The 23436-nt window shown below is 43.6% G+C and overlaps 1 protein-coding gene across 3 annotated transcripts in view; it reads left to right on the plus strand.

The window, feature by feature from the left end:
• Positions 1–23436, plus strand: part of SON (SON DNA and RNA binding protein) — a 168944-nt gene that overhangs the window by 993 nt on the left and 144515 nt on the right. The gene's annotated exons all lie outside the window — the stretch shown is intronic.

A 23436-nucleotide genomic window follows, 5' to 3' on the forward strand; every position in this document is an offset into this window, starting at 1 on the left:
AATGCAAAAGCGTTGCTTCCTAATGCAGTAACTAGAGAGTATGCAGATAAGTTTAGTGCAAACGCTGTGTGCTAGCTTGGGTGAGCGAGCACATCAGATGCATTAGATATAGGTCTGCATTAGCGGCAACTATATGTTGCACACAAATATGAAAACAAAAAATTGCATCAGTATCTAGAGTTGTGTGCATATACAGCATGTGCTGGAATACTATTCTGCTCATAGAGGCCCTTTCTATAAAGCTTAGTGCATGCTACTAGTGAACATTTTGTCACACAAAGCATACAAATCTTGACAGTAAGTGAATATCCCATACTTGCGAGTTGGCTGCAGGAGGGTGAAATGTACATTTTTCAACAATACAGAGGCATTATAACATCCCTTTTTTAATAATTCCTAGCATCTTGTTTATTTTTTTGCCACTTCCGCACATTGGGCGGTAGGTTTCAGCGTATTGTCTACAATGACACCCAGATCATTTTCTTTGGCTAGGTGGACCCTAGTATCTGGTAATTATGATATGGGTTATTCTTCCCAATGTGCATATTAACCTTGTTTGTTAAGTTGTATTCTATCCAGAGATGCCCAATAATGTTAGAACTTCCAACAGGCAAAATCCTGCAGGGTCCCATCTGCTTATATTATATGCTCCAACCTCTCTATCCCTTCTCTCTCCCAGGCCCCAAGCTTCACATTCTCCCACCCTGGTATAAACATTATATTTCCTTTTAGTGGCAGCAAATCTGTCAAGTTGAGGTCTCCGCCCAGTACTTTAAATAGCCATTTCCATGCCCTTTGCAGTGTGCTCAGTAGTATACTATCCTTAAGCCACGCTGGGGTGAGTGGATGTCCGACATGTGGCAAAGAATATAAATGATAAGAAGCATTGAAAGACTGTTCCATCTCTACCTGAGTATAATGTTGATAACGTAATCCAATCATCAATATGACGAAGCAGAGAGGCATAATTATACAGTTGTAAATCAGGCATACCTAATCCTCCAAGTGACCATCCCCCCTATTAAAAGTGTAAACTTTAATTTTGGCTTCCTATGTGTCCAACAAAATTTTGAAAATAAAACGGTTCAAAGTACGCACATCTTTTGCCAGCAGTCTTAAGGGAATGGTTTGTAACATATTTAGCAAAAAAACAGAGAATGTCAACCTCTGCATGCACACAATAGACAATCCAAAAGAGAGCAGAGCAGTCCAGGTCTTCAACCAATGGGAATTTTAATATCACTTGTGTAAAAGCAATATCAAGACTCGACTCAATACTGGCCATGTTTCGGCAAAAAAGCCTGCCTCAGGAGTTTTAGAGTCTCATGAGCTGAAGTAATTCACTTGTAGAAAAGGTAAGAAAGGAGGAGGGGAAGTAGCAGTAATACCACAAATCCAACCTGGGTTTCCAGCAAATGAAAATCACCCAACCTACAGGATTAGAATGTCTAATCCTTCAAATAGGAATCTCAAACACAATGGGCATAATGGTGTTATACGTTATCCCGACCTAGACACAGAAGAGTGGCAAAACATTGTGAACCTCATTGCAGAAACTAACCAAAAATTCTCATTCTGGGTATGTGGAGACTTCAGTCTACATGTAGATGACCCAACATGCCAAAAAACCCAACAGGTAGTCCAACAACTGGAGGGACTAGGACTACACCAAACAGTGAAAGAGCAAACCCACACTAAAGTATCCACCTTAGATGTACTGTTAGGCAGAGAGGAGGATATAGGAGACTGCAAACTCTACTAGGAAAGTGCCATGGACAGACCACCACTTAGCTTTAGAATAAGACAACCAGAAAATAGAAAATGATCAAACACCAATGGAATGAGACCAAGAATAGGAAGAGGATTCACAGCACCAAATTCAAGAACAGACTGGAGACACACCTCAAAGAAACCAAAATAACCGAGATCACAGACCAGGTGAGGCACTGTACTGTAGCCTAGAGGAAGTAGCCCCATTAAAACTATGAAAGCCAAACTAAAGAAAGGATGGGTTCACCCCCTCAGAAGAAATCATGAAACTAAAAAGAGAAAAGAAAACTCGAAAGAAAATGGAGGTGATGAGAGAAGAAGCTAGGAAAACCTGGACTACAGTCAACAAAATTTACATAAAGAAAAATAGAAAGGAAAGATTTCCTCTCAAAAGCTCTATATCAGGTAGTATATGGATTACTGGAAAAAAACAGAAAGAAATGACAAATAGCTCTCTAACCAACAAAGAATTCAGCAACTTCTTCACAGAGAAAATAAGGAAGCTTCAGAAAGACAACAGCCTAAATAACAACATACTTAAGGACAAACATACTAGTGTAATAGAAGACATAATGGAAAATTTCAAACCCATCACAGAGATCCAGGTGAACAAACTACTAAAAACAGTAAAACTGGGCCCACCATCCCTTGATACATGCCCGATATAACCAATGAGAGAACTCGAAGGCCCAGAACTCTCCTACCTCATGGACATCATTAACAAATCACTACAATTGGGACAAGTTCCACTTAAATGGAAACTCTCAGTCACAAAACCCATTCTGAAAAATAAGGTAAAAGACCATGAAGATCTCTCCAGCTACAGACCAGTAGCCAATCAACCATGGATATCTAAAGTAATAGACAAAATAGCCTGCAAACAAATATCAGACTTCTAGAAAATGCGTCAAAGCTTGACCAGGCCCAATCAGGTTTCAGACAACACCTGAGCATGGAAACCATACTAGTAGCAGTAAAGGACTCGGTCCTGAAACACCATTCAAAAGGAGAAGACGTGCTACTAGGGTTCTTGGACCTCTCAACAGCCTTCAACCTAGTTCAACACATACTGCTAAAATCAAGATGCATGACCTCGGGCCTCAAAAGAAATGTCATAGCATGGATTGAATCTTTTCTTACAAATAGTCTAACAAGGGTAGAATGACAGGGAAATACAAGCAACTGAAAAGAAACAGACATAGGAGTACCACAGGGATCAACTATGTCACCCATGCTTTTCAACATCTTCCTCCAACCTTTAGAGAACTTTATCAGAAAACTGGAATGAGAATATTACATATATGCAGACATTGTCCCAACTGATCATCCCACTAAAGAAACAAAATGTGAAAACTAAACAGGATCAAGACAGGCCTAAATTAAATCTTAGAGTGGTTCCAAACAAACGGACTAGTAGCCAACAAAGATGAAATAGAATTACTGCTAATTAACAAATGGGGAGAAAATAGCCCAAGATAACAACTAACCTTGAATGGCAACACCTTAAAATCTTCCACGGAGGGGGTAAGAAACCTTGGAGTATGGCTAAACCCAAACCTACTACTACCACAGAACATGGGTTTACTAAAGATAAATCGTGCCAAACAAATCTGATTGAATTCTTTGGGTAACCAGAGAATTGGATCAAGGACGTGCTCTAGATGTAATTTACTTAGATTTCAGCAAAGCCTTTGACACGGTTCCTCATAGAAGGCTTTTAAACTCAGGAAGCCCATCTTTTCTTTTTTTTTTTTTTTCTGTGGGCAGAACGTCACTTCCAGACACTATCAGCAGAAGTCGACAATGTTCAAGCTGACTTTCTCAGCAGACACTGTATCCGGGTGAGTGGACCCTGTATGCAGTGGCTTTCCAAGCTATAGTGCGGTGCTGGGGCTGGCCCCACTTCGACCTCGTGGCCATGGCAAAGAACAAGAAAGCAGATCGTTTCTTCAGTCGAAGATCCGAGCACGGAAGTGAGGGTCTCGACACTAGTGTAGCCGTAGTCTCAGGAGATTCTCCTATATGTGTTTTCTCCCTGGCCCATGATAGACCGAGTCATTTGGGAAATCACAGTCCATCCGGGCAATGTCATTCTGGTGGCTCCAGATTGACCTTGCAGACTGTGGTACACAGATCTGATGTGTTTTCACAAGGGTCATGGCCTTCAGCTGAGTGCCCATCCAGACTTGCTTATGCAGGGTCTAGTCTACATGGAGGATCCGAGTTGCTTTGCTCTTATAGCATGGCTCTATAGCGCAGCCTTAGAACACAAAGGTTATTCTGATGTGGTTATTGAAACTCTTCTCGAGTCTAAGAGGATTATGTACTTACATTGGTAAGCTCTTTTCCAGTAGCTAGATGAGACATTCTAGACAGATTGTCATTGATCATACTTTTTCTATGCAATATCGTCTGGATGTGACAATGTGATCGGATGTGACATTTAGGGTATTCGTGCTCTCGGGCGGTTGCAATGTCCCACTCTATTGAGGACAGTTTTGCTATATCCCGCTAGTTTCTGAATTCATCTACTGGCATTAAGAAAGGAAAAATTATATCATACCATATTGAGATGGCTTGGGGAAATCCACTGCTTATTCCTAGGATAAACAGCATAAAATCTGTTTACTTGATATCTAGCAAGGTACTTGGGACCTGGGTTGGCCACTGTTGGAAACAGGATACTGGGCTTGATGGACCTTCGGTCTGTCCCAGTATGGCAATTCTTATGTTCTTATAATTTTCTTTCCTTGTAGCAGATGAATCCAGAGTCTCACCCTGTTCAAGCTTAGAAGATTTCTCTGTCAGTATCTGTTTGGGTTAATTTATAGTGTTATTTCAAGGTTTTATGTTTCACAGTGATTTGGTGTTAGTGTGGGGAAGGAGAGGGTTGGGGGTCCATCTACTTTGGGCTTTGGTAAGAGACATACTTGTTCACCAGGAGACGTCTCATCCAATAGGATAGCATACAACTCAGTACTTTAACTCTACCTGCTGGTATATGGACACAACCCACTAGTTTCTGGATTCATCTGCTGCGTCTAAAGGAAAGAAAATTATCAGGTATGAGGAGGTCCTGAAAAGTTCTCAGCCCAACCAACTTCCTAAATTCTGTTTTATTTTGCCACTGTAGCTGAAAAGTATTATTTTATTTTGCAAAGTGCCAATTTGCAGAATTGTAATGCTGTGTTTTGCCATTGTTTCAGATCATTGATTGAACTATGTCACAAAAAGAGTGGAATTTTCAAGTGTGGAACTCTGAGCTGCCATGAAGTTCCTATTCCTGCAGAAGAAAACTCCAAAGTAAATCCATGAATATATGATGCAAATATTGCGTGACAAATGCCTATTATACTCTACAGTGAAGAAGTGGTGTGCAAACTTTCAGCATGGAGATTTTGAGACCAAAAAGAATGAAATGGGGACAAATTTGTCCCTGTCCTCGCAGGAACTCAATTTCCCTGTCCTATCCCCTTGAGTTTTGTCGCTGTCCCTTGCACGTTCCTGTAAGCTCTGCCTTAACCGCACAAGCCTCGAACACTTATGATTTAAATCAGAGGTGTCAAACTCAATCACATAAAGGACCGAAATCTAAAACTTAGTTTAAATATCGGGCCTAATTTTTTATTAAGATACTTAGGGGTCCTTTTATTAAGGTACGCTAACCGATTTAGCACGCGCTAAATGCGCCCCTTAATAAAAGTACCCCTTAGTCTTAGTAGAAGTATAGGGTTGCAACCTCTCCAAACCCATGCTGGCTCTGTGATGTAAACAAAATAAATTAAAAATACTTTTTCCTCACTCTTTTAGGTCCTAGTTCACGCCTGCTGTCTAACACCAGCTCTGGCAGTTTATACATTTCAAATCTGATATTTTCTTAGCACTGGCAAGCAGATGAATCCAGAGATAGCACACATCTACCAGCAGGTGGAGATACAGAACTGACATGCAGGTGTATATCTTGGATGGAATCTCTCCAGGCCAGCCAGTATGCTCTATCTCCAGCAGGTTGGATGACTGCTATTCCTCTAGGCTCCTGGCCTCAGTTGAGCTGTGGGGTGTTGGCTGAACGATGCCAACTTTGGGGGGCAACACCTGGGCTCTCCCAGGTCCCTTCCCCACTCTCCCCACATGAAGAACCTGAATACCCGAGGAGCTTCGTTGTTTGAGGGCTTTTTTCCCATAAGAAAAAAAAAAAGGAGCCCGACTCTGATTTTTCTGGTGGTGTTTGCATTTCTACTTCCGGAGGAGTGTGAACAGCAGTTGTGCTGGGAATGGCGGCAGAAGCGGTTAAGCGAGGTAAGCGCCACATGCAGTCAGGAGTGGCTTCCACCATGGAGACGGTGCCCTCGCGAGAGCGGGCCGCGGCAGTGTGTGAGCTCTGCCCATTGTCTTCAGTAGGGGTGGTGAGGAATCGCGGGCAGGCATGCAGCTCTTCTCTCCAGAGTTTGTACGGTTGCTACACAATGCTTTTTGCTGCAATGGACAAACCCAGAGGGGAGGGCTCAGGTGGTGGACTGGCCCAGGTATCTTTTTCCCAACCTTGAAAAGGACTTGGGAGTGTTGGTGGATACAACAATGAAACTGACGACGCAATGGAGAAGCGGAGACTCAGAGGAGACATGATAGAGACATACAAGATTATGAAAGGCATAGAGAGGGTGGAGAGGGACAGGTTCTTCAGCGTACTGGGAACTACAAGAACAAGAGGATATCCGGAGAAATTGAAAGGGGACAGGTTTAGAACCAATGCTAGGAAATTCTTCTTCACACAGAGGATGGTGGATACCTGGAATGCGCTTCCGGAGGGTGTAATAGGTCAGACTACATTATGGGGTTTCAAAGAGGGACTAGATAAATTCCTGAAGGATAAGGGGGTTGAAGGTTACAGATAAAGGAGAAAGAAAGGGTATAGATAAAAAAGAAAAAGGGTTTGAAGGATATAAAGGATTAGGGAAGAACAGGTTCTAGACAAAAGATCACTTTACAAGTCATGGACCTGATGGGCCGCTGCGGGAGCGGACCGCTGGGCGCGATGGACCTCTGGTCTGACCCAGCGGAGGCAAATTCTTATGTTCTCAGTTAGGGGTGGGGGAGAGGAGGACCAGCAGCACAGGGTAGTGCAAGATGCAGAGGTTTTTTGGTCTGCTAACTCTTGAATTCTCGTTTCCCCTGTTTGACCCCGGGGAGGCTAATAATGAACAAGATATGGAGGTAGGAACAGAGGTGGATGATCCCTCTGTATTGAGACTTTTTCATAAAGAGGAACTAGCATCATTTATCTCCAAAACGCTAGAGTGTCTGCATATTTCTCCACCTGACTCAGGGGTGCATAGGGTAGCCAATCCCCTGGTGGCTGGAAAGAAGAAACCTCCTAGAGCCTTCCCAGTGCATGAGCCTATGCAGGAATTAATATCGAAGCAATGGACTGCTCCGGAGTCAGGTCTCAAGGTAGCTAAAGCTATGAGGCAATTGTATCCTGTGACTTAAGGATTCACAGGACAGGAAGCTTGAGTCTACTTTGAAGGCTTCATTTAATGTGGCAGCCCTGACTCTGCTGACAGCCATGTGCAGCTATGCGGCATGGGCCTGTCTTCAATGAATCCAACGTATCATGGATGGTCTGATAGATAGGACCCTGAAGCCGTCGGCACAATGCGCGGCAGCGGCAAAGAAGGCAAATAGAATGTTGGGCATGATAAAGAAAGGAATCTCGAGTAGATCGGAGAAAGTTATAATGCCGCTTTATAGGGCAATGGTCAGACCACACTTGGAATACTGCGTCCAACATTGGTCTCCCTACCTAAAGAAGGATATAAAACTGCTGGAGAGGGTGCAGAGACGAGCAACAAAACTGGTGAAGGGTATGGAGAAACTGGAATACGAGGATAGACTTATAACACTAGGATTGTTCTCCCTTGAGAAAAGGAGACTGCGTGGGGATATGATCGAGACCTTCAAAATACTGAAAGGAATCGACAAATTAGAGCAGAGAAGATTATTTACATTGTCCAATTTGACACGGACTAGAGGACATGTAATGAAGCTAAGGGGGGACAGGTTCAGGACTAATGTCAGGAAGTTCTGCTTCACTCAGAGAGTGGTTGACGCTTGGAATGCCCTCCCAGAGGAGATTATTGCGGAATCGACCGTCCTAGGCTTCAAGAGCAAACTAGATGCATATCTCCTTAAGAGAGGCATATAAAGATATGGTGGACTATAAATTACGCCAGGTGTACACCTGGCAGGGCCTCCGCGTGTGCGGATCGCCGGACTTGATGGACCGAAGGTCTGATCCGGAGATGGCAGTTCTTATGTTCTTATGTTCTTATGTCTGGTAGAGTCCGGAGTGGATCTAACCCCGGACTTTCTGGATGTGGAGTCGGGACTGGCATACCTAGGAGATGCCTTATATGATATGATTAGGGGCCTCAGCTAAGCAAATTTCCATGACTGTGGTATCTTGGCGACGTTTATGGCTGTGGCATTGGGCTGCGGACGCGGCCTTTAAGTTCTGTTTAGTACATTTGCCGTTTAAGGGTCAGTTGTTGTTTGGAGAGGACCTGGATTCTATATAGGCTTCTTGGGTCCACCCATCCCCGCTAAGCCTAAGGCCTGATTGAGCCTAGGCCAATCAGGCCTTAGGCTTAGCAGGGATGGGCGGACCCGATAAGCCTAAGGCCTGATTGTAAGCACCCCCGCTCTACTAGGGAGATGCGTAGGGCTGATTTAAAGTGTTGGAGGCTTATGCAGATGAGGACAGAGCTTGCAGGAATGGGGCAGGGACAGGAAAAGAACTCACAGGGATGGGAAGGGAAAATGAGCTCCCACGGGGATGGGGAAAAATTTGTCCCCGTGTCATTCTCTAGCAGCAAGGTCTGGGAAGCCTCAAACAGTGTCAACTCCTGAAATTGTTGACCATGTCTATGACCTGATTTTGGCAGATGAGCGAATATCAGCTAAAACAATTGCTGAGACACTACAAATATTCAAGGAATGTATTGGATGTATAATCCACGAGCAGCTGATCATGCAGAAGCTGTCAGCCAAATGGATGCCCAAATGTTTGAATGCTGATTTTGCAGCATTTTCAGCAAGTTGGTGCCAACCTTTTGGAACGACTAGTTACTGTTGATGAAACATGGTTACACCACTATGATCCTGAGACAAAACAACAGTCCGTGCAATGGTGGCACTTGGGTTCTCCAAGCCAAGGAAATTCAAGACTCAAAGTCAGAAGAAAAGGTCATGGCCACTGTTTTGGGATCAGGAAGGTGTTGTAATGACGGACTATCTTCCAAGGGGCCAAACAGTTAATGCAGAATACTACTGTAACTTGCTGTGCCGATTAAAGGAGGCACTGAAAGACAAAAGGAGAGTGAAGCTGCGGAAATTTCTCTTTTGTCAAGACAATACACCTGTTCACATGGCTGGCAAAATGATAGATATTTTGATACAGTTGGAGTTTCAGTGCATAGACCAGTGGTTCCCAAACCTGTCCTGGGGGACCCCCAGCCAGTCAGGTTTTCAAGATATCCCTAATGAATATGCATGAGAGAGATTTGCATACCTGTCACTTCCATTACATACAAACCGCATAGAACTTCACGGTATTACGGTATATAAGCTGTTATTATTATTATATGCAAATCTCTCTCATGCATATTCATTAGGGATATCTTGAAAACCTGACTGGCTGGGGGTCCCCCAGGACAGGTTTGGGAACCACTGGATAGACCATCCCCCCTACTCACCAGATCTTGCTCCATCTGACTATTTTCTATTTCCAAACCTTAAAAAGAGTTTGAAAGGGCAACAATTTTTGAGTGATTCAGAGGTGATTTCAGCAGTGGAGTAGTATTTCGGTGACCAGACACCAGAATATTTTTTTGAAGGGTCACAGAAACCTCAGATGCAGTGTGCCAAGCATGTAAGCTTGTAAGTTTCAGGCTCCACGTCATTCCCTTCTTGGTTGGGGTGAGAACTTTTCAGCACCCCCTCATAAGATATACCGTAACTTTTTCTTAGCAGTCCAGTCTGTGTACCAAAACCTTGCTTTTAACCTGAGCATTTTCAGTTTTAAAAATTGGTTATCTTTAGATTTTTATTTTGAAACTGGATTTTAACCCCTTAGTTGATGCAGTTTGTTCTAATTTTTGTAGCAAGCGATTTGGATTGGTCAGTACAATATATTTGCAGCCTATTAAAATAGTTGATAGAGAAGCATTTATATGCAAACAGTATGTCAAGGATGGGAGGCTGCTTTTTTGATCCTGGGATGAATCTTGAAAATGGACCCTTTCCAAATTGAAATAGCTGTGACTGGTATAAATAATTTGATTTTTTTTTATTCCTGTGATCTAAGCAACAGCTGCAATAAAAAAATAAAATCTTCCCAATAGGAAACAACCTTAGGAGAAATCAGATTACTGTATTGAATAGGAAATGAGTTTAAGAACCCTGTGTGGCATTTCTGTGCACAGTTGATGAGCTAAGTGGCTGTTTGGCAAACTGTTTAAGCAATTTAGCTCCAAGCAAAAAATAAAAGGAATTGACCCCAAAATATCCACAAAGAAGAAAATCCAGAGAAAACAAAAAACAAACAAACTCTGTGGAGTGACGATGTTCCTAAATGGACTTTATTTGAAAGTGTCAAAGTTCCAAAGGTACACTGAAATCATCCACATAAAATAAATTCATCCACATAAGAGCCTTAAAGGATCTAGTCCGCTAGGAATACAGGACCCAACACGGTCCGCGTTTTGACAAAAAGTCTTCTTCAGGGGTCCCTGGGGGTCCTATAAAGGTGAGTACGTGGGAAACAATTATGTGGTGAGCAAATGCAAGCAGTGTTTCACTTCCGGTTCACCACACAATTGTTTCCCACGTATTCACCTTTATAAGACCCCCAGGGACCCCTGAAGAAGACTTTTTGTCGAAACGCGGACCACGTTGGGTCCTGTATCCCTAGCGGACTAGGTCCTTTAAGGCTCTTATGTGGATGATTTATTTTTATGTGGATGGAATTATTTTATGTGGATGATTTCAGTGTACCTTTGGAACTTTGACACTTTCAAATAAAGTCCATTTAGGAACATCATCACTCCACAGAGTTTTTTGGGGTTCTTTTTTTTGGTTTTCTAAGCAATTTAGCTCATCAGCTATGCACAGAAATTGGTTCCTGATGAAGTATCGGATGAAACAAGGTGCTCGGTTAAACCATGAACTCTTTGGGCTCCTTTTACTAAGCTGTGATAGCGGTTTTAGCGCGCGCTAGACGCTGGCGTTAGTTCTAGTCGCATAGCGCATGCTAAAATTCTGCACGCGCTAAAAGCGCTATCGCAGCTTAGTAAAAGGAGCCCTTTGTGTACAGATAAGTTATTATTTATTTCAAGGCAAGCTTGATTACAAAAAGTTTATGAATAAGGCTGTTCTTTAAGGTTTGTTTAAAAAGAAAACAAAGTATGAACTGCTTTTTGGAGGTTCCCATGAGAAAGATTTATTTAAGCATTCACGCAAGTTAGTGATGCACAAATATTATTTTGGAGGTACTCATTTGATATTTTTTCTAGGATGCACTGAGGTTTTATGGTGTTTGAAGAGCTCTAATATGATGATTCTGCTACGGCAGGAAAGTTCATTATTATGGCTCATTGAATTATAGGTAAATGCTACTCTCCATTTTTAACGAATTTCCTTCAGTTCAATATAGTAATGTTATTTTTCCTTTTATTTTCTATTGGGAGGAATATTTTTGTGCTCTTTAAAGGTCTGTATTTGCTTCCATTTCATTGCTGTTTGCATCTAACCTACTTTATTTGCATACAAACTACAATAATAACACAAAATAAACAAGAGAGTAATGAACAAGGGGAAGATGTCAGTTGCTGCTTAGGGCTGACGAGGCTATTTCTATATTCTGCACCAGAAACCACAGTTCCTCCTTGTCTTTGCTTGCCATTTCTTTTCCTTAGCACTGCTGTCCTTTCTGGCCTTGGGTGATACTGCTCTTCCCTTGGTAGAGAATGACACGGTGACAAAATTCATCACCGTCCCTGTCCCCATGGATAACCGCGGGAAATAATCCCATGTCGTTTTCTAGTGTCTATTTCAACCTCGGTCCTTCTACACCAGCATTCTTCAAAGCAAAGCTTGCGGGTCAGTGGTTGTGGCTATTCATACTCTGATTCTTATGTGAGCCAAGGATAATGAAGCCATTGTGACATCACTGATGTGATTGGCTCTTAGGCACTTATGGAATGAGTCATTATGACATCACACTATCTGCTCTGGATACCAGAGACTGTCATTCTGTAGTGTCTGTTTCAACCTCAGTCCTTCTACACCAGCATTCTTCAAAGCAAAGCTTGTGGGTCAGTGGTTGTGGCCATTCATACTCTGATTCTTCCCTCTCTCCTTAAAGAATGACATGAAGATTGTTTACCGCGGTTATCCGCGGGGACAGGGACGGTGATGAATTTTGTCACCGTGTCATTTTCGACCCTTGGCCAGACTTCTCTGCCTGGTACTAGGCACTGAAATTAGGCACCTGGGCTTTTTATTAGGTCTGTTTGATGGCAGTTCCTCTCACATGTACAGGTCAATGAACCTAGTTCTGACCATTACTCAGTATTGGGTGTCAGTATTTTTGACCTAAGATTTTCTGTTCTAACCATTTTAAGTAAACAACCTAGTATTAGCATAACAAAACTTTGTGCAGTGAGTTACAAGAGCAGAATTATCACTTTTTATTTCCTTTGTGGCTAGGATTACGTAATAAGGAGCTGTCAGCAGCAGAAGCAGCATGCAGTGGGAGGGCAAAACTGTGGTCAAGCAGTTGCAGCATCCATAGTAGACGGATCTAATCCAGCTGTTAGTGGAGCCACCTCTTCCTTTCTCAGAGGTTCAGGACTCCTGTAGCAAAGGTCAATTGCCAAGGAGGATCCAGGTCTCTTTTGGCTTATGACTTGGTCCTTGAACCATCTGAGATGGAAAGGCTGTGCTCCTTCAGTGGCATATACTCCTCTAAAAGCTTTGCAGATTCTTTTTGTCATTAGTGTATTTTCTTGTGTGGAGTATTTTCGAGTACCAAAATGTAGAATGCTGGATTATTGAAACATCTTGTACTTACCATATCTAGCATTAATGATAAAACAATTGCAAATTACACAAAATACAGCACTAAGATTAGTCTTTTCCTTGACCAAATGGGAGCATATTAGTCCTTATTTTAAAAAAATTGCATTGGTTGCCAATAGAGGCAAGAGTTCTATTCAAATTTACTTGCATCTGTTTCAAATCAATATTTGGTATGGCTCCTGCTTGTTTGGTTTTGCAGGTTTCTTTAGACTGTTCTAATATATCTACACGTCGAATTCATTTGTTTACCTATCCAACAGTAAAAGCTTGTAGGTACACGAGCTATCTGGATAGAACTCTCGCTTTTCAAGCTGGTAGAATGAACGATTGGTTTGGTAAAATTTTTATGCATGCTTCCTCTTGCCTTACTTTTAGAAAACTAGTAAAAACCCAGCTGTTCGATCAATTCATAACTTAAGGGTTTATTGTTTTATTTTAATCTTAATTGTATTTGACGATTTGTAATTTTCTACTGATTGTCCAGTACTTCTTACTGTAAACTGCCTCAAACTTTTATGACTAGGCAGTATATAGGAATAAATTATTATTATTAAAAACACATTGGCTCCCAGTGAAAGGCTGAATCTTATTCAAATTCTGTTGCCTGTTTAAAGTACTACAGGGCTATGTCCCAATTTACCTAAACAATAGACTCGTACTGAAAGAAGCAAAAAGACAGCAGAGAAACATGAATCCCTTTTCTTACTCCTCAACCAAAAAGCCCCCCCCCCCCCCAAAACCCAAAAAGGCTAAAAAAATTAGAAGGCCTACTGTCATGCCAAGCAGCAAAACTAGATAAAGATGTCATCAGAATCTTAGGTGCCATATTGTATTGTAGAATATTCCAGAAAGAAATCAAAATTATGTTATTAGGAAAAATATCTTACAATGCTAATCCAGTGTCTATCTGATAATAAGCTTTGAAATGTAACTCCCTGGAAATGTCCAAATACCTCTTATTTGTAATCCGCCTAGAACTGAAAGGTTTCAACAGAAACTCTATTAATTTGGGACGTGTGCTGGGCAGACTTTTATGGTCTATATCCCGCAAATGACAAGATGGTTTGCATAGGCTGGAGTGAGCTTCGATGGTAACTTCAGTAGTTGGAGCCTAAGGACATTACTGGGCAGACTTCTACAGTTTATATCCCAGAAATATCAAAAGAGAAAAAAAGATAATTTGATCATACATTTATAATGCATGTGACTATTGGGTAGCCTGGATGGATTGTTCAGGTCTTTTTATCTGCTGTCATTTACTATGTTATATGGATTGCCCATCATAACATATAACATACACCTCACAGGTCTATGCGGTTAACATAAAGAGAACTGTGGGAGGAGTCAAGATGGCGGTGTGAAGTTGGCTGCAGAAAGACACTCTTAACTGCAGGCTGAATCTGTCCTAGTTTACCTTACTGAAATGCATCGTAAATCTAAGGGAGCACTAAGGGTGATTCCCCCAACAGCCAAGACTCTCCCTGGGTTTCAGCTGTCGATAGAGAATCTTGCAGTCAAATCCTTCCTGGGGAGAAAGATATAGAAAATTGAATGAATGAATAAATGAATTCCACTTATCTGGGCTGGTCTAACCAAGATATAAAGGAAGGTGAAATTTATATTCTCTATTAAGGGTCTTGACAGACAGGACACTTTCTGAAAGACATGGCTCTGTAGATAGAGAAATCAAACTGTAAAGAGGAATGCACTTTCTCAAACTTCATTTAAGGAAAAAAGGAACAAAAATGGCGGTATATTGAGTTTACATTCAGGAATTTTGTTACTCTTTCCTGGAAAAGGAACTTGTTGCTTCGGTTTCTTTAGGAAGCCCATGTGTAGGTGGTTTTGTTTGGGGCTTGATAGACACAAGTTAATTCTCCAACCTTTATAGGAATAGAGTGAGTACGGTAATGAGATTTTTTTTTTCTCTCATCTGCTTACCAGACATGGATAAGTCTTATTTTTTTGATGATGCTTACTTATCATTAGGTAGATTTTTTTTTTTTTTTTTAACTGGCATTAATTAAGTATTATGTATGTCAGTCATTATTGTATGTGATTAGTTTTAGCTGCTGTTCTTGAAAATGTCTATTTTAGTACCACTCAGAATTGATGAAGGGCAGAATGTACTGTAAATTATTGAATAATTAATAACCCGCTCATCTGGACTGGTCTAGTAAGAAAAGGAAATTTTAATGGCAAGAGTAAGGGCTCCTTTTACTAAGCTGCGGTAGCGTTTTTAGCGCACGCTGAAGATTAGTGCGCTAATCCCTGCGCTATGCGGAAAAACTAACGCCAGCTCTATGGAGGCGTTAGCATCTAGCGCAAGCTAAAACCGCTAACGCAACTTAGTAAAATGAGCCCTAAATTTCACCATCTGGGGAAAAAAAGGACTATATCATCCTTAAACATATATAGTTAGAGTGCATTTTAGATGTATTATCATGCAGAAAATTCAGTGTAAAGAGTTGTTTAATTGTAAAGGAGATGGTTTTAATAGCTAAGTCAATTAGTATCTCTGCTCATGTTTTTTTACTGTATATTAGGGGAGAGAAGAAATTGGAAGATGTCATCCAGTTAGCTCACATGAATCTTGGATTTCCTCGGAATCACAGCTAATATTTTAAGCCTCCTCCATTGCCAAGCTTCTCTGTCCCTGGCTAAGAGATTGTGGAAGATTTGTGTACTGGAGGAGTCTTCCCAAAGCTAGTAGTCCAGGACTTTACGTGAGCCTACATACAGTGCCTGAACAATGCCAGATCTGAAGTGGTGAAGCCATTTAGACCTGATTTGAGGACTTCTGCTAAGCTTTTAGATTTGAGGAGTATTTATATGTTGCTCTTTGAAATAGAGAAGTCTGGAGATAAGTTAGGAAGCTGGATTTCACATCCCCCTCCCCCCCCATAAGAATGCTTAACTGGATTTAAAATTAGTAACTCTGGAAATTAAAGCAGCATTAAGATACTTTTTTGCCTCCTTATATTCAGAGGGAAATTCTTTGGCAAGTAATACTTATTTATTTATCTAGCCTAGGCTTTTCACAGAATGAAAAAAGTGGAAAATCACTGGACTAAGGCCCAGATTCTCAAAACTTTTAACGCCGTCGCTAAACTGCTTTCCAGCGGTTTAGCCTACATGCATTTTAGCAGCGGATTATCAAAATGGATTATCTCTGTGTTTAGCGAGGTTTCTAGCAGTCTCGGATAATGACATGCAAATGCGTTCTTCAACATTGAAATGAGCCCTCCGGTGAATTCTTAAAAATTGCCGAGCTGTTTTCTAAAAGCAGTGTCAGCTTTTAGCTACAAAAATAAGCGACTGATCTAGGGGTGGCGGTACAGTGACTGCACTGTTTTAAATCCCGGCATGGCAGTGTCAGAGACTTCTAAAAAGCTGTGTTGTGATGCAGCGGGAGAGATGCTCATTCTCTCCCCATGCATCACAACACCCTATGAACTATGGACTTTTCCTCCAGGAAATTGTCCAAACCCTTCTTAAAAACAGCTATTCTATCTACACTTACCACAACCTCTGGCAATGAATTCAAGAGCTTAACTAGTCTCTGAGTGAAAAAAATAGTTCCTCCTATTGGTTTAAAAGTACAGTATTTCCCTATAACTTCGAGTGTCCCCTAGCCTTTGCAATTGTTGATGGAGTGAAAAATCGATCCACTTGTACCCGTTGTACTCCACTCAAGATTTTGTAGATTTCAATCATATCTGCACTGGGAAAAATAAAACTATAAAAAGTATATTTGCATGTTTTATTTTAACCGCATTAAAAAAATAATACTATAAAGTAACAACCAAATTTTTGTTCAGATGTGAAAATTCAATAGTAACTTTAGAAATTTGCTCAAAAGCTGTAGCCGGTAAAAACCAGCAGTCCTTCCTTAAAAAGAAAAAATAGTAAGATCATGTTGCAATATCCTTTCTTCCATAATTTCAAAGCAAGAGAAATCAGGCAATAACACTTTCCTCAGCAACGGCAGCAGATGAATCCAGAGACTAGTGGGATAGCACACATCTACCAGCAGACGGAGATAGAGAACTGATTAACAGGTAGTCCTATTGGTTGGTACTCTCCCTGTATCCTTAGTATTCTCTATCTCCCAGCAGGTGATGGTCGCTTTTCCACTAGCTCCTGAATTTTGGCTGGAATATTATTTCTTATTCTGTTGAGATTATTCTCTTCAGGTAGATAGGGGTGTTTGGCTGAGCGGTGCCAACTTTGGGAGGTACACCTGGACCCCCCAGGTCCCTACTCCACCCTCCTCTCCTTTGGGATTGAGGTTATTCCTGGTTCTTTATTTTTTCTTCTTTCCCTTTACAAAAAAAAAAAAAAAGTTTAAACCAGAGTGCTGCAACTGGGTGGTGCTTTTCTGTCCGTTCCAGTTTGCAACTACCAGCTTTAACAAAGGTAAACTGGGGTAAGAAAGATTTATTTTCTGGCTCTTTTTCTGCTTACTCGTTTGGTTGGCCAGTTTGGTTGCTTCAGTGTGGCTGAGAGGTTTTGTTTTGTTGGCTGCCAATTTCGATTTGCTCGACGGTTCGTTTAAGGGAAATGGCGGCAGAGGCAGTTAAAAGGTGTTCCCGCTGTGGGAAGCGGAGAACACCATCGGGCCTCTGTTCGGCGGGGTGCACAGATGCCGTGGGTGAAGAAATTCAGCTCGCGCCTGAGCGATCGGTTGTCTCCCGCGCGATTGAAGGCCGGCTTGCTTCTCCTGCACTCGCGGCTGCTTCCGTTCCGCTTCAGTGCACTTCGGCGGCTGGGCAGGCAGTCAGCTGTTGTTCTTCCTCTGCTTCTGTTGCGGGGCAGGTTTCTGGTCAGGAGCAGATTATTTCGATGCAGACTCCTGCAAATTCGATGGCCTTTTCCCCTGAGTTTGTTATGTTGATGCATAAGGCATTTTTGATACAGAGCTCTTGTTTTGCACAGCAACGGGCAGGTTATGTGGACTAGGTTCCCGTGCTTCATGCCACTAGACCTCCTCTGGAGTCTCAGGCGGCGAAAAGGTGCAGGGTAGCGCCTATGGACGGGGGGGGGCCCCCTCCATCTGACTCCGCCTTATCTCTTGCTCTCCCAGACTCACTGGAGGACGGTGAGGTGGCGGATTTGGAGTTTGAGGATGTGCTAGCTAGGGAGGTGGATGATCCTAAGGCGCTCCGTCTTTTTCATAAAGAGGAATTGCCTTCTTTTATTTCCAAGGCGCTTCAGGGCCTTAATATCTCTTAGTCTGATCCTCACGCGCAGGGGTCGGCTAATCCTCTTATGGCAGGCACGAGGAAACCAGCTAAAATATTTCCGGTTCATGAGGCGATGCAAGAGCTTATTTCGGCTCAATGGTACACGCCGGAGGCTGGTCTCCGTGTCGCTAAGGCTATGCGCCAGTTGTATCCAGTTTTGCAAGACGAGCTGGACAAATTTAAGAACCCCATGGTGGACGCTTTGGTGGCTGCAGTTACCAAGAAGACTACCTTGCAGGTTGTGGGAGGTATAGCGCTCAAAGACATTCAGGATAGGAAGATTGAGTCTTCACTTAAGCTGTCTTTTGAAGTAGCAGCAGTTACCCTGCAAGCGGCGGTGTGCAGTTCATATGCGGCGCGGGCTTGTTTGCAATGGGCTCAACGTATGGCAGATCAAATAATGGAGACAGAGGTTTCAGTTCCACCTGACTTCCCTGATTTGAAGATGGGTCTAGCTTATTTGGCGTATGCCCTCTATGATATTATTCGTGCTTCGGCGAAACAAATGTCTCTTTCTGTTGTTTCTCGTAGATCATTGTGGCTCCGGCACTGGGCGGCAGATGACAGCTTCCAAGCTTAGACTGGTGAGGCTTCCTTTCAAGGGTCGTTTGTTATTCGGAGACGACTTAGAAAAATTGGTTAAAGATTTTGGTGATACCAAAACGCAGAGGATGCCGGAGGATAAACCTAAAGCCTCTTTGAAAGCTTTGTCTGCCAGATCTCGCTTCAGGGATGTTAAGAGATATCGGCCTGGAAAGCCATCTTTTCCGCCTTCTTACGGCTCTTCCTATAATTCTAGGCCTAGGTTTTCACAAAAGAATTCCTTTCGTCCTACAAAACCCCAACCTGCTCAACCAGCCCGAACCCCGGTCTCACGTAATGCACAATGACGGGATGTTGGCTCCCTCTGTTGTGTCTATAGGGGGTCGACTGTCTTCCTTTCTGGCGGAGGGGGCCAAGATAACGTCCGATCAGTGGGTATTGGACATAATTCAAGAAGGTTACAAATTAGAATTTTCTTCTCCCGTCGCAGATTCTTTCTTGGTCTCCCCTTGTACAGGGGCGGCCAAACGAGAATCAGTACAGGTCACCCTTCAAGTTCTTTTAGAGATTGGGGCCGTGATTCCGTTTCCTCTGGAGGAAAGGGGACAGGGCAGATATTCCATTTATTTCATAGTGCCCAAAAAGGGGGGTTCAGTCAGACCAGTTTTGGATCTCAAGAAGGTCAATCGCTTTCTGCAGGTCAGGCTTTTCCGGATGGAAGCGGTGAGGTCAGTCATTGCGGCTGTTCAGCTGGGGGAATTCCTTAAGGTGCTCGACCTCAAGGAGGCTTATCTGCACATTCCTATCTGGCCGCCACATCAGAAGTATCTTCGCTTTGCAATCCTTGGCCAGCACTATCAGCTTCGAGCCTTGCCGTTTGGCCTAGCCACGGCTCCATGTACGTTCTCGAAGGTCATGGTAGTAGTGGCGGCTTTCCTTCGCCAGGAAGGGATTCGGGTACATCCTTGGATGACTGGTTGATCCAGGCGTCTTCCAGACAAGAGAGTTTGACAGTGACCCAAAGGGTGATCTCTCTTCTTCAATCTTTGGGGTGGGTCATCAATTTTCTGAAGAGCTCTCTTACCCCTTCCCAATCGGAGCATCTGGGAGTACAGTTCGACACGAGTCTGGGGTAGGTTTTTCTACCCAAGGACTGGGGAGACAAGTTACAATCTCAAATTTACCTGCTGTTCCAGTCGCGCAGACCGAGGGTTTGGGATTATGTGCAAGTTCTGGGATCAATGGTGGCGGCTCTGGAGGTGGTGCCCTGGGCTTGCTTCCACATGAGACTGTTACAGCAGTCGCTTCTCTCCCGGTGGTCCCCAGTGTCTCAGGACTACAATCGTCGTCTTCAGTGGACATCTCAAGCAGTGCTCAGCATGCGCTGGTGGCTTGGCGAGATCAATCTGTTCAAAGGACTGCCTCTTGCAACACTGGACTGGATCATATTTACAACAGATGCCAGTCTGCTGGGATGGGGAGCTCAGTGCCTTCAATCTTCAGCGCAGGGTGTCTGGTCTCAGGAGGAGGCTCAGTGGTCGATCAATGTGCTGGAGTTGAGAGCGATCAGACTAGCGCTTCAGGCGTTTCAGTCAATGATTCAGAACCGTCCAACGAAGGTCTTTTCGGACAATGTAACGGCAGTGGCTTACATCAACCGGCAAGGAGATACACGAAATCCTCAATTGGCCAGGGAGGCGATGGTCCCGCTTCAATGGGCGGAAGTTCATCTTGCTCTTCTCTCGGCAGCGCACATTGCAGGATAAGAAAATGTTCAGGTGGACTTTCTCAGCAGAAATCTTCTAGATCCCGGAGAATGGGAACTTTCCTCTCAGGCATTTGACCTGCTAGTTCAGAAGTGGGGTCTTCCAGAGATAGATCTCATGGCCTCGTCTCAAAATGCAAAGCTTCCTCGGTTCTTCAGCAGACGCAGGGAGCAAGCATCCGAGGGGGTAGACACATTGGCTCTTCCATGGCCTCCAAGTTGTCTCCTTTACGATGATAGGTCTGGTGTTACATTGCATAACTCGCTTTCCGGGCACGGTGATCCTGGTAGCTCCGGATTGGCCGCGTCATCCGTGGTATGTGGACTTGATGCGTCTGCCGATGGGCGATCGATTGGCATTTCCGGTGGTTCCGGACTTGCTAACTCAGAGTCTAATTTGCATGGAAAATCCGTCCCACTTTGGTCTTACTGCCTGGCTCTTGAAAGGTCCTGGCTGAGACGTAAGGGATATTCAGAGCAGGTTATTTCCACTCTTCTTCAACCCAAAAAGAGATCTACTTCTGCCTCGTATACTAGAGTCTGGAGGGTTTTCGATTCTTGGTGTGCTGCTCAGGGTCTATCGCCCTTCCAGGCTTCGCTATCGGCCATTCTTTCCTTTCTTCAAGATGGAGTTACCAAGGGATTGGCCTATAATTCTCTTAAGGTTCAAGTGGCCGCTATTGCTTGTTACAGGGGTCGGGTGGCTTGTTCTTCCCTTGCATCTCAACCTGATGTAGTTCGATTTCTGAAAGGGATGCAATATATTCGTCCCCCTCTTAAAAAGATCTGTCTGACACTCCGGACTACTCCCTTTGGCGCTGTTGGATGATTACTCTTGTGACGTGGGAGAGGTGAGATGTGACAAATTTTTCCTCTCTCCCAGGCCTCTTCTTTCAGCGCACTTGGGAACCATTTTGGACTACCATGACTCCTTTGGCACGCAGCCATTTGCTTAATTGTTGAATCTCTGCTTTCTGTCCCATTCAGTTGCACATGGTATGCCTGTTTCCTTTTGTATTTTCTCTTCACTAATGTACTTGGAAGGAGGACCCCCCCGGGGGGGTTGGGGGGTTGTTTGGGGGTGGGATGGGGTTGCTTGAGGGGGGAGGGGATGTGTGGGGACTGGGTTCTTTACTCTAAAATGTTGAGCTTGTTTGTACTTTATTTTGCTTCTCTGTTTGGTATTCTGGCTGTGCTCAATAAAATATATTTGATCATAAAAAAGATCTGTCCTGAGTGGAGTCTTAAAGTAGTCCTTGGGGGGTTACGAAAGCCTTTGTCGACAGTGACTTTGAAGGATGTGACGAAAACGGTTTTTCTTGTCACAATGGCTTCGGCCAGACTGGTGTCTGAGTTACAGGCACTGTCTTGTAGAGATCCTTTTTTGCGCATTTCAGATTCCGGTTTGTCTGTTAGGACCGTTCCCTCGTTTCTTCCTAAAGTGGTGTCGACCTTTCACGTTAATCAATCTCTCTTCCTTCCAGCCTCCCGGAAGGAGGACTGGGGGGAGAAATTCTCTTCACTGAGGTTCCTGGATGTACGTAGGATGCTTCTTCATTATCTCCTCGTTACTAATGACTTTTGCCATTCGGATTGCCTCTTTGTATTATTTGCGGGCCGCAACAAGGGTATGGCAGCGTCCAAAGCTTCCATTGCTCGATGGGTCAGGGAGACCATTGCTTCCGCTTGCTTAACGTCAGGTAGGCGGTTGCCAGCCAAGCTTCATGCTCATTCCACTCGAGTGCTGGCTACTTCTTGGGCGGAGTCCAGAGGTTTTTCTTTGGAGGAGATTTGTCGTGCGGCTACTTGGTCTTCTAAGAATACTTTTTCTAAGCATTACCGGTTGGATGTGGCGGTGTGTGCAGAGGCTGCTTTTGGTGCTTCGGTTATTGCAGAGGCGGCGTTCACTTCCCACCCTGATTGAGGATTGCTTTGCTACATCCCACTAGTCTCTGGATTCATTTGCTGCGTCTAGAGGAAAGAAAATTAACAGGTAAGAACATAATTTTTCCTTGCATTTCTTTGCATTATGCGTTTTTGCCTGCATTCATGCCTATCTTGTACCCATAGTTACAGGAACTACATTAAAATATTCTATAATTTCTTCAGTAGATCTCAAAAATTTGTGGAGGGTACATTACGAATCAGAACCTTGTCAGAGGTATGTTTTGCTGCTCACTTTTGTTTCAGGTTCTGTTGCTGTCCCTTGAATTTATATTCCTCATGGCACAGACCAACTGCATCTCCCAAACTGCATCTCTTTTCATTAATCTTCTTTGTACTTTTAGCAAAGAGAGATAAGGACTTGAATGTTTTTGTGCATGTATACCACCTGGAAGAGCTTGCCAGGTCTGTTTTCTCTCATCTCCCTATACTGCTACAGTAGAATCCTGATTAACTGGTACTCAAGCAATCGGCACTCTCACCCGATCGTTAAAAAAAAAAAATTTGTTCCCGAAGCAGCAGCAGTCCTGAGTTGTGAACCCCCCTCCCTCCCTCCAGTCTTGAAGCGGCAGTGGTTCTGAGCCGGGAACCCCAGTCCCTCCAGCCCTGAAGCAGCAGCAGCAGTCCTGAGCCAAGACTCCCCTCCAGCCCTGAAGCAGTGGCAGCAGTCCTGAATTGCAAATCCTCCCTCCCTTTCCTGAAATAGCATTAGCAGCTGGTCAGCGCTGAAAACAGATTGTTTTGTCTCTCTTTCCACCTCATTCTATCATCCCCCCACCCCCACTTGTAGGTCTAGCATCTGTTCTTCCCTTCTTTCTGGGTCACTTTCTCTCTCCCCCTTGTGGGTCCAGCATCCATCCATCTCCCCTCTCCTGCACGACCCTCCCCCACCCACACTTCTGGTCCGCCTCCCCCCCTTATGCCCTTCCTCCCTCCGCAGCGGTCTGGCCTCCTGAACCCCCCCTAACTTACCGAAGCAGCAATGGCAGTCAGTCAGCAAAGACAGCACTAAAAACAGGTTGCATATAG

This window comes from Geotrypetes seraphini, chromosome 6, assembly GCF_902459505.1.
Source record: "Geotrypetes seraphini chromosome 6, aGeoSer1.1, whole genome shotgun sequence".
Classification (NCBI taxonomy): domain Eukaryota; kingdom Metazoa; phylum Chordata; class Amphibia; order Gymnophiona; family Dermophiidae; genus Geotrypetes; species Geotrypetes seraphini.